Below are 17294 nucleotides of genomic sequence, written 5' to 3'. Positions count from 1 at the left end.
TTGTTTCAAGTTCCATTGTGTGTGTTTGTGTGTATGTGTGTGAAAATGGGAAATATTTGAAGATATTGAAGTTATTTAATATATTTTCCTAAAAAACTATACCAATCCCAGTTCTTTGAACTTTTCTTAAAAGTTATATCTTGAGCCAGCCCTGATGACCTAACGGTTAAAAGTTCGGCACACTCCACTTCAGCAGCCCAGGTACGGTTCCCCGGCACAGAACCGCACCACTGGTCTGTCAGTAGCCGTGCTGTGGCAGCAGCTCACATGGAAGAACTAGAGGGACTTACAACTAGAACACACAACTATTTACTGGGGCTCTGGCGAAGGACAAAAAAAGAGAGAGAGAGGAAGACTGGCAACAGACGTTAGCTCAGGGTGAATCTTTCCCAGCAAAAAAACAAAAAAGAGTCATCTTTATTCCTCCAACCATTTTATTAGCACCCCTCAGATTTCTTCAAGTACTTCATAGTTCCCTGAATAATAATAATTCTCACAGGAAATTATCAGTGATGACCACCTGGATAAGACATCCCAGACTATACTTCTTACTTTAAAAAAGAAAACCAATTCTATACTCTTTGGCTTCATGAGTCATGTTAACAACCCCTAGATTTTTTTCTGTCATAATAAGTCATTTATTACCCAACTTGCATTTTTTTCCCAAGTAAATGACTCAGCACTCATTTCCCTTAAACTTTAATTCTGTTTAATTCCATTTTCTTTTTTAGTATTAGCTGACAGACAAAGGTCACTTTGACCAGATTTAAGAGATATTTCATCATATGTCCTATGAAAAATTAGGATGGTGGGTGAAACGATGTCTATGATCACTTTCGTGTGCTTGAACCTCTGTGAGGGCGGTCAAGTCATAGTTACAATCATACATTATAACCTCCATTTTTTTTTCTTACTTCCCATGTTCTGTAAATCATAGCTAATGAAATAAACTGTCTTCTAGAGTCATAGCTTTCAATTCTGAGTATAAAATCTTTCTTTCCTAACGTTCTAGATTTATCATTGTTCTTAAAAAGGAGAGTGTGTGTGGCCTAAGTGTTTACGTGGATTTTGCCCCAGTCTGACTGCATAGAACTTTGTGAAGCTAATCTTTTCTTAACGAGATATACAAGCCTTTTTTATCAGATGCTATTTCTAGAACTTGCCATCATAAATGAGGCCATCTGCCTGCATGACGTCCTGTTGTAAGGAATAGGGAGAGAACTAGCTCCCTTCTGCTCTGCCAAGGTTTTTCCCGGGCTTAAAGCATACTTGGGAAGCCTCACAGAGCAGCAAAGGATGCGGGTGAATGCACGCCAGCCTTTCAAAGACGCCGAGTTATTCAAACGGAGCAGTCCCTTCACCGTGGCAGAGTCATCTCCCAGAATCTGTACACAGTAGAGATGTGGCTTCCGCCTTCAGCCCTTCTGAGAGCTCGTTTGATAAAGCCTTTGAGCCTGAATTTGAGAAAGCTGCAATGTACCCGATGAAAACAAGGTTTAATAAGGGTCCAGCCCCACCGCTCACCACAGCTGGTCTCTGAGAGGAGTGGACTGCATGGCATGACCTCCACAGGCTTCTTCCAAACCTGAACTGTGACAATTCTGGGAGGCCTGCTTGGCTCACCTGAAAGAAAGACCCTCACCCCAGGTTCTCGTCTAGTGACTGCTGAAATCTATGGACAAGGATACTTCTAGAGTCTCCCTATGAATTTTTCTGATTGTTTTTTCCTCAGGAAAAGTTAAGGGGCTCTGGAGCATTTTTAGTAGAGACTTTACCCCATTAAATCGTTGCTGAATAAAGGATTGAGGTTCTCCAGATGACAACTAGCCAGGCTAAAGTTATTAAACCAATTCAGTGGTCTCATAACACTTTGCAGCCCCAGTAACTCTCACTTGCTCTTTTTTAAGAATCAGAAAAACTTAATCTGAGGAGGATTTTATAGGGCTTCAGATCCAGCCCCTTTATTTCTGGTGGGTACAGGGATGTGGACAGAGACGGGAAGTACTTGGCTCATAAACAACCTTGTATTTTCCCTTCAAGTCCTAGTAGAATGTGTTTTAATTCCTGCACTTTATTCCACGTGAAAGTTTGCTTTGTGTCAGCCAAAGTTTCCTACTTAAAAAAAAAATAAATGTATATTTCTCTATGAACAGAAAAAAATGGAAAAGCTTTAAATTAGTGTCAAATTAGATCTTTGAAAATCTGACAAGCAAATATGCAGAATCAGGACCAAGGTACAACTTTCGTGTGATATCAAAAGCAAAGCTTCAAACAGGAAGCGATTCAAAACTGCATCCTCTATAATATATGTTAGTTTCACATGAAGGAGGGGTAAAATCTAGACTTAAGATTTCAAAACCTAAATATCTATTCTCCCACTCCTGCAACCAAACAACATTAAAATGAGGGGTCCCAGGTGCTTTTCATGGGTACAGCTTTATCCTTTTTAGTCCCACATAGGGGTGAAACTAACAATACTTCACTGTTCGGAAGGCAAATATATTTATCAGTTGAAGAAGAAATGAGTGTGGGCACGTTCAATTAGAAGTTGTACTGCTGAGTCTAAAATCCATCATTCAAAATACAAGTAAACTCGTGTAAACAGGCAAAGGGGCCCTAATCTCAGATTTATACAAAATCAAGTGCAGACTCCGATGAATTTTATATTCTCCGTAATATGGGGAGATGTTTCTCCATAAACACACCTACTGACAATGACTGAGGAGTGAGCGGGTTCTATGAGGTCTCATAACAGGATGCAATTAAGAGGAAAAGCTACAAGATTCAGGGCTGTAGTGAAACGAGAGAGAAAAACTATAAAGCATGTGAAAATTTCTCCCCAAGGAAGTCCTCATTACTAGCAAGACAGGACTTGATTAACAGTCTGTTTTATTATTAAATTTAAAGTAGTTTAAGGCAGGATGATCTGGAGATTATATTACCAAAAGGAAAATCTTTGTAGCTCTCATACGCTTCTTGTGGAAGTATAACTTAGTTTGCGCTTTCTGGAAATAACTCTGGCATTATGCATCAGGAGCCTCAAAATATTCATATCCTTTGACACAGTAATTCTGTTTTTTGGAAAATACGCAAGTAGAATATCAGAAAAGTAGGCAAAGATTTATGTGCAAAGATATCAATTAAAACATTATTTATAATAGGTAAAAGAATTTTTTTAAAAGCCCCCAAATTGTGGATTGGTTAAATCTGAGGTCAGCAAACATTTTCTGTAAAAGCCTGAATAGTATTATATTTTAGACTTTACAGAAGACGCCATGTCTGTCACAACTACTACTCAGCCGTCGTGGTATGAAAGCAGCACAGACAATAGTAAATAAGTGGGTGTGGCTGGGTTCCAGTAAACCTGTATTAGTGGGCACTGAAATTTGAATTCATATAATTTTCAAGCATCGTGAGATATTATTCTTTTGATTCTTTTCAACAATTTAAAAATGTAAAAACCATTCTTGGCTCATGGGTTTTACAAAAACAGGTGGCAGGCCAGATCGGCCAACCCCTGGATTAAATTATAGTATCATTAAAATTTTATGCTCATTATTTGATGTCACTCAAAATTACACAAGTTGAGAGGGAGCAGAAGAGGGAGAAGAAAGGAAGGGAGGGGAGAGAAGACTGGAAGATAATGTGCCAGAAGATTTATAGTAGTTATTTCTAGATTGAGAGACTATGGGTGATATTTTTTCTGTTATTCTTTATTTTGCATATTTTTGGAGTTTTCTACAATAAGTATACGTTAGTTTATGATGAAAATGATATTTTAAGGAGCACTCTTTTAGCTAGAAAGATTCATTTCTTTCTTATTATTTACACAATACTAAGAAACTTTGGACTTTCTGAATTTCTTGACAAAGTTCACCTGATTTTTAGCAATAACTTTGAAACAACACCATTTTTTTTAGACAGAAGCGAACAATTCATTTATTTTCGGGGGCATATGGTTTTTAAAATTAAATACTTAGATCATAGCTCCAAAGTTAGAGTCTGTCGCCCTGGCTTTTTCAGTTCCCTCCCAGCCGTGTGCACCCTTCAGCCTCTCCCCAGCTGCTTAGTGAGTGCACGCTGCCCTGGCTCCACCACACTGGCATTGCAACACCTCCAACTCCTTCACCTTACTTGCATCCAGCCCCACGTCTCCGATGCACCCCTCTAACCTCAGAGGCTGGCCATTCAAAGCCCACATACGTGCTCCCCATTCCCTCAGCTCTAGCTCACCTAGCTGGCTTGCAGCCAGTTAAAAAGCATCCTCTCGCTTGCTGTGTCAGCGCTATGGTGTGTATACCAGATAATGACTCTCTCTGTAGGACCTCCAGAAATATCTTTATATTTATTTTAAAAGGAGGATTGGAATCCTAATATCTTAAGTCAATTGAATCATTAGCTGACAGGCAAATTTCAGGCATCCAACCCAGCATTTCCCAAGCATATTTCACCAGCACTTGTCCTAGGAGATATTGCAAGGGAAAAAAAAAACAGGATCTGTGTTCAGATCATTGTGAGATGCTGCATACAATGTTCCATTTTTTAGACTCACAATTCATATTAGCATGTTTACGTTATAGGCTTTACAAAGTCCGAAAGTAAAAATATCCATTTAAATCTGTTCAATTTATTGCATCTCAAGCTTATTCACAGCCTCCCTCTGCACCCCCCACACCCTGCTGCCCTTTGTTTTTATAGGAACACATAAATATCCAAAACATCCAGCAGAAGCAACGTTCCCAAGGAACACTCTTGGGGATACCCTGACTTGGCCAATAGAAGAGCTGACTTGGAGAGGGGCCGCGGGGGTGAGTGTGGAAGAACACACTCTAGCATCCTTCAACCGTTCTGCATTGGACTGTGATGGTCTCAGACTCTGAAGCAGACCCCTCTGCGCCTGGGGTCCCCTATATTCTCCCCGCTGCTTCAGCACTGCCGCCATTTGCATTTCTGCTTAGACTCCTGAGTGCCTTCCACTCCCTCCTTCTTCTCCGCTTGCTGCTTTTCTTTCTATCAATCTCTCTGACTCCACGCCACAAACACTATCACTCTAGTACATTCCCTTCATTGCTGAGTGCGCTCACTCACCAATTGCGTATTTAAATTCGAATTAAAAGCACCATAGCTTCCCTTGGCTGTGGCCAAAGATTAGCATATGTTTTCAGTATTTGTGAGACACACACAGCTGACATTTTTAGAAAATTACATTCCATCTGCAAAAACATATGTATCCAACCATGGTGAGATTAGATGTTCCCATATTTATTTTTCTCAGAATTGAGCACATTCAATACACAGTTTTCTCTGAATGCATCTCATTGTTTCTCTTTTGGCAGTATCTTTCAAACATCCAACCAGTGGGGACAGTTCTGCCTTCACTTGCAATTCAATTAATAGCTTCTTAGAAAAACACGTACTTTTCCCAAAAGCAGATTTCTATAGCCAACCTGCAAAGGACGTAGAATAGAATATTGCCTGCTTAGGATAGCTTTCACAAAACCCCAGTTATTTCAGATGGCAATTATGTGCCTCTAATAACAAGAGTTTAAAGAAACACATGGTCAATTCAGCGTTTCTTGGTTTCAAGACAACATGATATCCTGGATTTTTTCTGGGCATTTTCAGAAAAGCCTCTTTATCAAGGACATACTTTCTCACATTAACATCTGGATTCTAACCAAGAGTGTAGGCGTGACCCACTATCAGCCCATCACACACACACAGCATGTTTCAAATGCAACAACAGTAATAAAGATAGAGAGTTGAAACCAAATGATGTCTGGTTCAATAGGAGATTATTATTCAGAAATTTAGGCCTAAGCTAAATTATTTTTTATCCTCCCTCAAGAAATGACTAAACCTGATAGAGTGGTTCTTCTGTAACCATGCACCTAACTCACAAGAAAGCCTTAGGTGGAAATAATTCAACGAAGGTGGTGAGGTACTGTTATATTTACAGACAACGTGGAACTTCCAGTGAGAATTTTTACAAAGTGGAAGTGGAAGACAATTTCTTTCTCGAAGAAGAAACTTTTTGGAGTACAATTTTGCTTTAAATAATAAAAGCAAGTTTTCAATGTCTGAGTTCCTCTTGCTTTTGGTTTGCTTGAAATTTCCTTGCCTTCACTTTTTGTAGAAAATAAGGAGTTCACTATAATTCCCTACAAATCCAAAGATCTTTCAGTAGTCATCACAGCTGCAACTCTCAGACCTCATCTCCCACCAGTCTTCCTCCCACTCCCTCTGCTTCTGTCATAATGTCACTCATGTGCACAAAGCTGAGAGTGAGTGCCCCTTCAGTCTGCACCCTAGGCACCTCTCTCGCCTCACCCTGGCACGGCCTTGATCCAGAAGCAAACATTGTAATCAGGAAGATGAGCCATTTTATTAGTAAGGCTAAGCTAGGTTTTGCCACAATAGCAAACCAATCCTCAAATTCTAGTAAGCTTAAATCAACAAAGGATTATTTCTTTCTCTCACTACTGGTAGGTCAGTGGGAGCCTCTGCTCCACCTGGTCACTCAGGGAATTGGGTGACAGCAGCTGTACCATGTTGTATCCCATCCAGCTGCAATATGTGGTCTCTGATGACTGTAGCAGAGGAAGAATATAGAACTTACCCTGCCTTGGCCCGGAAGTGACACATCACTTCCTTCATATTTTACTATCTAGGACTTCAAGAGGACTGGAAAATACAGGAAAGAAAGTGGAATATTTGATAAACTTTACTGTCTCTGCTAAACGTACATATATACAACTGAATACAACAGATATGAATTTTCATTATTAATGCATCCAATTCCTCAAACTGAGGCTCTTTCTCATCCCCAGGCTGTCAAACATAATCCTCGTTCTGCCTGTCTATTCACAGATGCACCCTGCCCCCGAATCCCACACTTGGCTACTCAACCTTCAGGTCTTGGCTTAGATACCATTTCTTCTGAGAATCCTTAAATAACCCTCCTTTCCTCAATCTAGACCCTCTTCTGTGCTCTTATTTACTTTTCCTACAATAATAATAGCTAATATCTATTATAGACTCTATGTCAGGTACTGTTGTGAGCACTTTCCATTTACTCCTCACAATCAGCCAATGAAGAGTAGTCTTAGTCCAAGTTCCCTAGAAAGCAGAGCCTGAGCCAAAAGCATATATAGTAGCCCTGTATTAGGTGGGTGGTCCCGGGGAAGCAGAGGCTGAGAAGAGGGAAATGGGCTGAGGAAGCAGGGGAACATAGAGAAGGGATGGGGATACAGAACTGGCCGCAGCTTTGTGACAAGCTAGTGCTCACAGGAAATCAAGAGATACTCAGAGAGGCAGAAAAGTACTACTGCGTCTCTGAAAAGTCCATCCCATCTCCAATTAAACCAGCAGCAGCCACTCTGCGGGCCCTGGGTCTGTAGTACTGGCCACAGCCTGGCTCCACGCCCAAGAGAAGACAAGCGGTTACAAGAACTGCTCCGGCTAGAAAGCATGGTGAGGACATGGATCTGGGGTGGTGCACAACCTGAAACCAAAAACATCTAGTTTTGGTGGGTGTGCTTTATTTCTCATCTTCATGTGAATAAACAAATGCACAAAAATATAAAAATCTGGACAAGAGTATAAAGCTAGAAAGTAACATAACCAGGATACAAACCCAGGAAAACTGGCACCAAAACATGTGGTCTCAACCAATACACTGACACAAGAATGCAAACTCCAGAAAAGCAAGAACTGCTTTATCCCCAGCACCTATCACAAATAGAGTCTGACACACAGTAGGCACTCAATAAATATTTATTGTATGAGTGAATAAGTGGTATTTCAAGAAAGGCTAAAGAAATCAATAGGAAAGAGAGATTACATTTTATTGGGGTGCTGTAGAATGAGTTCCATGGCAAAAGTGACATCTGAGCTAGATGTCCCAAAGATTTAGAGAAAAGTCTGACCCGTGGCACAAAGGCCATATTTGTAGACTTCAGTCTTACTGAAGTAGAGGATTGAAATAGGGGAGTGGAGGGGAAAAAGGCTTTAAAAGTACATTGGTATCAAATTGTGAAAGCTTTGCCATCTTCAAGGTCAAGATGCTTAAGTCAGAAAGAAACTAAGAACTATGTGAATTCCAAAACTGCAGTCCCACTTACAGCAATGCCCACAGCCAGGGAAGCCAAGAGTATGCCCCAGAATATCTCCAAATCATGGTTCACTTAAGCCATGTTTTATTCTGTACTCCAGGAACCCACCATTGTTCATTCTGTGCTAGGGGAAAATTCCGTTTTGTTGTTACCCAAGTCTCCATGACTTAAGATGAAGCTGTGTTCTTGTTTTCTGACAAGAGAAATGGAAAACAGCTGCTTAACCTTCTCTTTACAGTAAGCTTCATACAATTCAGGCAGTTATTTAAACATTTTCCCGATATTCGATCATTAACCCAGCACACAGCATAAGAGATACTACAGGAAATCTTAGAAGAAAGAACAAATGAAAACATTGGCTTTAGAAAGAGAATCACACACATATACACACACAAAGATTTTTAAAAATTTATAAAGACTGAAATTATATTCCTTTATAGGACAACTCTTCAGTTTATAATGTTTTCCTTGTGACACATAAAGCATTGTCTTTATGAGAGCTGAATTCTCCCTGGAAGTGATTATAACACACATGGGAAGCAAATTGCCAAAATAAGTTTTTAGTTAGCAACAGGAAGAGTTCAAATAAATCCACAAGAGTTTCATAATGCTTCCATTCGCATTTGCATTTCCATTTGGTTAATGTCCTCATGCCTCAGTAGGAGCAACATAAATGGAATAACCACAAGTCACTTCTGCCACTTACTCCTTAGTCCGCCACTTCTGATTTAAGCACCTCGTCCACCTTGAAAACCATCTCCTGGTTTTCCTTCTGTCTCTACCACTGCTGCTTCTCAGTCTCCTTGGAATGCTTATTCCTATCCACCCAACCATTAAATGTCAGAATTCCTCAAAGATCAACTCTAGACACTCCCTTCTTTCCATCCTATATTGTCTTCCTGGAAGATTTTATTCACCTGACAAATTTATATCTGCTTCAAGACCTAGCCTCTGGAGTACACGTGACTGATTGCCAATGTGACATTTCATTTGAATGCCCACACAGCACTTAGAACTCAACATATCAAAAACAGAATTTGTGATACATGAACCCCCAACCCGATCCTACTCTGATGTTCTCCTTCTCTCTCATCTCTTTCTCCTTTACTCCCTATACCTAATTTAATACCATAATAATCTAATCACCGAGCCCTATAAATATTACCTCCTAAATATTTCTATAGTATCCACTTCTATCCTTCACCACCCGAGATGACCTAGTACAAGCAGGATGTTGAGTGGGACTTTCTTGTTGCCCAGGAGTCATCAGTAGTTCTTGATGAAACCTTTTCCCTTGTCTACTCACAGGGAAGGGAAAGATCTCCTCACAATTCAGTGAGGGAGAGATTATAAAAGAATCACTCAGCGATATGAGGTGCTTACACAAAGGGGAGACTGGCATTTCATTCCACAGTGGATCTCTGCTTACAGAGATGTCTTATAGATTTGCCCACTGTGCTTATTTAAGCAAGAGGAAAAGACAGTTGGAGTGAGATAGAAGGGCTAAGACAGGGCTGGCAATGAAATTGTCTACAAGCTGCTTGGAAAAATCAAGAATGCGTAAGTTTGCCATTTGTCAGGTGGATGTCCCACAACTCTGGATGGGGGCCCCAGGCACGAGAGGTTCTGGAATGGACTGCCCAGGACAGATGCCAACCGGGGATTGGGAAGAGGTAATGGAGTGCATACAAGTTCTTCATGAGGGACCAGAATTTGGATGAGTTTTTTGCACATGAGTCACCAGAGGTTAGTCAGTGTTAGTCCAAAAGAAAAGGAGGAACCAGCAGCTCAAGGACTGCAACAGAGCCAACTAATGAAGAGACACTGTCCCTTTCCCTTCCTTCTTCCTTCTTCCCTACCCACCTAAAACCAGGACAGACCATGAGACTCCCCACCCCACTGCAAGGTGACTCTAAAGTCTAGTTCAAAAACATTGGTTAGATAAACAAATGCTGGAGGTATCATGATTCCAAATCCTTTTAATTAATGAAGACTCTCTATCCCATGGTTCCCACATGTAACAGATCCCACCATCTTCATTCAGTGGGCAGTAGGCCTGCTTCCACCTGTATCATTTAATTAAGTCTCTATGTGCTTCTGCCGGGTACACAGGGTTGTTTTTTATTTTTTCACCCTACTTGCTGATGACAACATTTTAGAACACAATTTCCTCCTAGATATTTGAAACAATTACATAAAGTGATTGATGCTACTTGGAGTCTTCGTGTGCAAAGCTTTTGAAGTAGGAAAGTTAAATTCCATCTATCAGTGAGAAGAAAAGTTAAACAAATACACACTATTAAAATTTCATTTAAGACTGAATTTAATAAGAAAGGCTTTTGAACCCTTCTTTAGCTGTCACTGAAGCCTTCCTCCCAGGGCTTTTAAGGAGGGAGTTTACTCTGGGGAACCAACAGCCTTTACAGGCCTGTGATTTAACACAACATGCCAACACAATTATGATTTATAGCTTCACTAATGCTGATGACAAAAGACGTAGTGAATTAGCCAATGTTATCTTAGGTCATGGTAATTCTTCCCACCAAAAATCAAAGTGAGTGTAAAATTCCAAACTCTGTAGAGGCATCAGCTTCATAAGTGTCTAAAACATGTAATATAAAATTAGAAAATGTAAACTTTTGAGAAAGTACTGGACCTTCTAGACCAGGAGTCGGTAAGTTGCAGCCCACAGACCAAATCTGGGCTGCTGCTTGTGTTTGTAAATAAAGTTTTATTGGACACAGCCCCCATGATTTGTTTACATATTGCCCTCAGCTGCTTTCACACTAAAACAGCGCAGTTGAGTAGCTGTGACAGAAACTGTATGGCCTGCAGAGCCTAAAATACAGCATTTTTCAGAAAATGCTAACTCCTTCTGTAGCTGCAATGCATTACGTCTAGTTATGCTAGAAGGGCTGCTCTCCTTTGAAAGAAAAGTACCTGGGTACCTGAACATTTCCTGGTAGGATTCATTTAGACAGATGATAGATAGGTAGAAGGACAGATAGATGATAGATAGATAGACAGATGTATAGAGAATTTTCTACCCTCATGTAACATTTTCATTCATAGTATCCAAAGGAAATGAAAAGAGGACATTGGAAGTGCTTTACTTATTTTAAGAATTATTTTTAGTCTTTAAAGAATGTATTTGGCGAAAATTATCTACCTCAAACTACGTTCAAGGAAAGGAAATAATTCCATTCTTTTCCTTTGTGCAGTTAACTATTAATAGCCCATATTGACTCAGTCACATCGTTTATGTATTTTCCACAGCATACAGCTCAGGCGCGAGTGTAGATAGTTACTTTAAAAATCCAGTCAACTCAAGCTTGACTTTGGTCTAAGGAACAGATTGTAAGCATCCTCTTCCAAATAGGGGTCCAGATTATTAACCTTGACTCTCAGTATGGCACACCTTCACAAACACTGTTTTATCCTTCACATTATCTAAAATACAAGGAAGTTGTGAAAGCTCTACGTTGACACTCGATATTATAATAATCGTAATAATAACAGCCAACACTCATTGAGAGCCAGTAATCTGCGAGTGTAGCAGAGACTGACTAGCTCTTCATCAAACCTGCTTCCTCCTCTTCCCAGGGACACAGCCTGCATTCTGACTAATGGACTGTTCCTGGTCAATAAAAACCTCCTGTGCCTGATTCCCTGTGCTCTTTCCCTTTTCACCGATTTGATGCAGATGAGTCCAGCAACCTGGGAAACCACTGTTACAGAGAGCCCCAAGATGGAAGAAACCTGGGTCCCCTATCACAGTTTAAAGGAGAGCCCCCTATCAGTCAAGATTCCCTGTTTTGGACTTTATGTGAGCGAGAAATTAACTTCTATAATACTTGACCTGTGACACATTTGGAGACACGTTTGTTACCGCAGCTAGCATAAATCTAACGGGTACTGTCATTTAACCAAAAAGTATTCTTCTTCTTATTATTATGTATGTGTAATGTCTACCATATGCACTAGTCATCTGTATGAAGCTCAGCACAGCAATTTATAAAAATATGCCAATTCATGTAGATATTTTACAAATGTGCAGCAGATTCTTAAAATGTCCTGAAACTCCTTGAGGTTAGAAACCCACATACTATTTGTTATCACCTTTTGGGTAAGTCATTTCACATATTAAATATCCCTGTTAAAACCAGAGGATCCTGAATAAGTTACCGATAAGCACGTAAACTATAGCATGCCAATAATAGATCATGAATTCAGATGGAACGTGAAGACAGTTAACAAAGCACAGACTTACAGTCACGCGTTGCTTAACGACAGGGACATGTTCTGAGAAATGTGTCCTTAGGTGATTTTGTCATTGGGCAAACATCATAGAGTGTGCTTATGCAAACCTAGAATGTATAGCTTCCTACACACCTAGGCTACATGGTACTAATCTTACGGGACCACCGTCGTATATGCGGTCTATCGTTGACCAAAATATCGTTATGTAGCACATGACTATATATTTATAGTGCTGACAAGGGAATGCTATTTGCGCTAATTTTACAAAGGCAACAGAGATCTTGCTTTAATTATTATTTGTTAATGCCCATAAGTTTTTATATAATTCTGTTCAAAATTAAAGACTTCTGGAGCATCTTTTATTTGTTGGAGCATGAAATAATAGTATTGTTCAAAGTAGTAAATTATGTCTTTCAAATCTGGAGTTTATTTCAAAACGATTTTGGATATTTTGTGCCACTTAGAATGCAATTCTCTTTTGTATATTTTCTATTTGGCAAACACAGAATTAAACAAGCAGTGGAAACTTTCATCTTCCCTTTCCCATAAGAATTCCTATCACCACTATCCTCTCCCTTGAGGATTAGGTCCTCCTTATTCTGTTTATGTGAATAGGCTAAAATAAATGGTGGGATGTTTGAAAAACCCTGAAATATCTGCCTGGGGGTTACACTTAATGATCTCAAAAAGAATTCCAGCTGACACATCTCTGTGTAGAAACCCAAAGGGAGCAAGAGGTTTGACAGTAGGGGGTTGGAAAGGGAGAAGAAAAGAAGATCGTTCATTCGTATAAGAACATTATTCTCTGTCCCCTCATTCTCTCATTATGCGTTGCTTATTGAGGGGTCTGTAAACACAGCGCCTCCCCTCCCCATTCCCCGAATCGAGCCACACTCCTGATAACAGCCTGAGGCTTCTCTCTCCCATTCCTTCTCCCGCTTCCTCCAGACACTCACAGCAGAAAACATACACATTTGCATGTGCATACAGCATTGTACATTTTACTAAGCCCATTCACATCTGTTCTCACTGATCTCTGGGACAGCCCTGTGGCTGAACAGGAGCATGGTCACAATCCAAATGAGGAAACTGAGGCTCGGGAAGGGCAGCGACTTCCCACATCACACCAATGCCTGGCGAATGACCAAACCTGCACGAGGACCTCCACAGACCTCCCTAAACATTGAAATACTTCCATCTCCCTGGACACCTTCTCTCTTGAAATAGTAATCAGACACTCTAATTTCCTAGTCCTTCGATAAATTATGCTCTCGCATGAGAACGAAGTCACTTGGCCCTCAGCTGGGAAGGAGTGGCGGAGGAATGAGGCTGAAGTGGATTCGGTGACTTGTTTGTAGCAGCGTTGGCTGCTGGCATCTTTGCCTGGGCCCCCTGCAGTTCCTGGAATCCTGATAGCAGTTGCAGAGGCCTGGAGTGTCTTTCTCTTGGCAATGAAGCAGCGGCCACTCCTTTCTGATGCAGTCCTCATGAGAATCATTCGGTTCCTGTTGCCAGATTTGATAAAGCCAGGGTTGTGCAGGAAAAATACTGGAAATACTTAAGAGGTGACTCACAAACCTCAGGTGCAAAATAAAAGCTGTGTTCGTTTAATTCCTTAAAAAATCAAAGGAGGTTCTTCTCTGAGTCCTATTTTATGCTGGTTAACAATATTGTCTGGGAGCAGGTGAACCAGCGAGAGATATTAGAACACTGAGGTGCCTTCTCTTCCTCTGTCTACCAGGGTCAGAAAGCTTTATATCTGGGCTCTATGAGTCAGATGAGAATTCTCCCTGGGTCTCCTTCAGTAATCTAAATTAATGTTTAATAGTCAGGAAACTAAGCCTGATAAATCACTCAACCCCTCAGAGATTTGTTGAAACACACTTTCCCCTCCGCCCCTTCTCTCCCCTCCCTTCCCCTTCTCTCTCTTTCTCTTTCTGTCATACATGAACACACACACACACACACACACACACACACACACAACACGCAGGCAGCATACAAATGGTTACCGCCTTCCACTACATACATTACCTTCCAACTAATCTGTTTTATTTAGCTACCATCCATGACTTAGTTGTATGTCTTGTATTTACTTAATTACTTTTTCTTTGATTCAGTGAATATTTATTGTGTCCAGTACCTGCCAAGCACGTGGCTAGGTCACGTAATCTCAATTACACATGCCTTTCCTGTGGGGCTCACTTACCAACCATCTTACTAATATTATGCATTCCACAGGTATGGACTAAGCCAAACCATCGAGGGATAAGTTTGAGTAGGTGGTGCAGGACCAGGCAATTACTGCTCTATTCTACTTCCTTTCAAGTTTCTCAATTCATCTCCAAATTCCTGATATTATTGTGGATTCTTTTGCACAACTGAATGCAGCTCAACGTAACTGCCACTCACGGAACCTCCAGTCTTGCCACGAACTGAACTGACCACTGGAGATGAACAGTGAATGAGACAATCCCTGCCCTTGAACTGCTCAGCAGTCTGGGTGGTGTCGATACCACGCTGTGTGAAGGGCTATCAGAGAAGCCCAGTCAAAGGCTCCAGCGTATAAGGAAGGAGGATGGAAACACTTGTGGCTTGAACACTGTGACTAGCCAGGAACCTAACACACATGACCTTGCATTTTATCCCCTCCTATAGGTGAGGAAACTGAGGCTCAAGGGGTAAAATACCTTACCCAAGTCTGTCTGCCTATAAGGCAAAGTTCTTTCCACCACACCATACTTTCTCTCCTACCGTCCTCATAGCTCAACATCCCTGCCCTCTGTATTCCCTGGAGCTCTCATATCCCGCGTGTTCCCAGCTGGGAAGACTTCAGACTCAGGGCCACAGCCTGGCATGTTGGGTCTGACAGAAAAAAAGAAAATGGGAGCTTATCTATGTTTTCAAAGATAGCTCCCTTTTCATGGATAATGACAATATCAAATAATAGTTACAAATTTACAGTCTACAAAGTCATTTCACATTTAATGTACACATGATGAAAACTAAAGGATGGTACGAAGAAAGATTTTGGGATTTTTGTAAATAGTTAACGTGGTGATGAGTAAAAGCAAAGAAGAAACTTAATCCCCAACCACCACCAATGTTGTCATCATCAACCCAAACAAGCACTCGTTTTATGAGATCTGGACGTCAAGAATACTTTCAGAATTTTACAAAAACAAAATGTCCAGCTCTGCTGACGTTCTTCCTCATCATGGACCCAGTGAGTGTCTTAACATTGTTGCATTCATTTATCCATCTCCTTCTTTATCCCAGCTAACTGCGTGCTGCTGATCTGGAGTGGCACCTCCAAGGCCTGTGAGTTGAGTGGTTGCCTCCAGATCTCAGGTTGAAAAATTAAGAAATGAGAGATCCGTATTAATAAGGAAGTGCTCGATCCTTGTATTGAGCACAGACTATGTGGGAGGCTGAGCACAGATACGAATCAGATGTTACCTAGACTTGAGAGATAAAACCTACAGTTAAATAACTATAATACACCAAGAAAAGGTTAAGTGTCAGTAGGAAGACGTGGTAAAAAATAATCTGGGAATTTGAAAAGGAGAAATATTGAATTCTAGAAACTCTTAGAAAATCTTCTTCAATATACTGCATAGCTTTGCTATTGTTTTGCGAGATGACGTGTCAAGAGTGGGTTTTTAGGATTGCTATTCTCCAAGTGGTAAGTTTCCATTCTAAATATTTTTGGAGGAATTCTAAAAGCCCTTGTGTCTTCGAATTACAGTTCCAGCCCTGTCAAATAAGCAACTGTTGACTGAGATCATGCACAAAATGTCTGTGTTCCCACATTAGAGAAGCACCTCAAAAAGCCTTAGTATTGGTTACCATCAAAATTGTATTACAATTGTAGGTGTCAATGAGGATTTTGTTGGAATCTTGAAGGGAAGAATAAAAAAAATTGGAAAATTTTAAGCTGGAAAGGGTAAACAAGATATTAGTTCCAGTTTTAGGATGGTGGGGAATTTCATTTTACAGTAAGATTTTATCTTTTCTTACAGGCATGGTTTCCCATAATAAGAAAAAAAATAACCTTAGATCAAATATTCCCAGAAAAAAAGGAAATTACAAACAAAGGTACAAAGCCTAGAGCCATATTTCTATTGTTCTATTATTATAAAATACGTGTAGTCAGAGAGAAGAGCCCTGGACACCAGATACATGATATAGATGGTTCAAAGTCTGTCCAGCCCAAGCTTATGATGTTCCAGAAAGCTCCTCTGTGGTCAGACCGTACACAGAACATTGCACAGCACGAAGACTTCTTCCAGATGCACTGCTTGTGTGTTGGATTAAATAAACCAGATCCAGACACTTGTTAGCCTCACACCGTTTTCAATATAGAAAGACTCCCAAGAAATGTACAGGTTGATTTTAATTATCTGACAGAGAAGGATATTATCTGGGCACAAGTTACCTGGGTGATAGATTATGTTCCTCCAACAAAAATGATCTATTCCCTACTAATTTAGTAAGGAAGCTTCCTTGACACCCAAACCATGTAGCAAACCTATTGCAGGGCCACTGAGTTAATGAACTGTAGTTCTTAAAAATTATGTGTTAATAATCCCCTTCATTACAACAAAATTTTAAAAAATAATATGCTATATCCACTTACCAGGCCACACAACAGCCTATTCACGTTCCCTTTGTCAACATAGATGTACTTTGGATTAACCCTTCCCATTTAAAACATTTTTTTCATGTAGATCAGACAAAACTTCTATTACAATTATGAAACATTATAGAGATAATTACAATACATACTAACACTCAGTAAATATGCTCAAGATTTTTGAAAAGTAATTCATCAATCTGTATAAAAGATCTTCAAAGATAAACACACTTTAACCCAGTATTGCCCCTTCTGGGTCTCTATTCTACGGGAATCAGAACTTG

This window comes from Equus quagga, chromosome 15, assembly GCF_021613505.1.
Source record: "Equus quagga isolate Etosha38 chromosome 15, UCLA_HA_Equagga_1.0, whole genome shotgun sequence".
Lineage (NCBI taxonomy): Eukaryota > Metazoa > Chordata > Mammalia > Perissodactyla > Equidae > Equus > Equus quagga.
Note: the sequence above shows the minus strand (reverse complement) of the source record.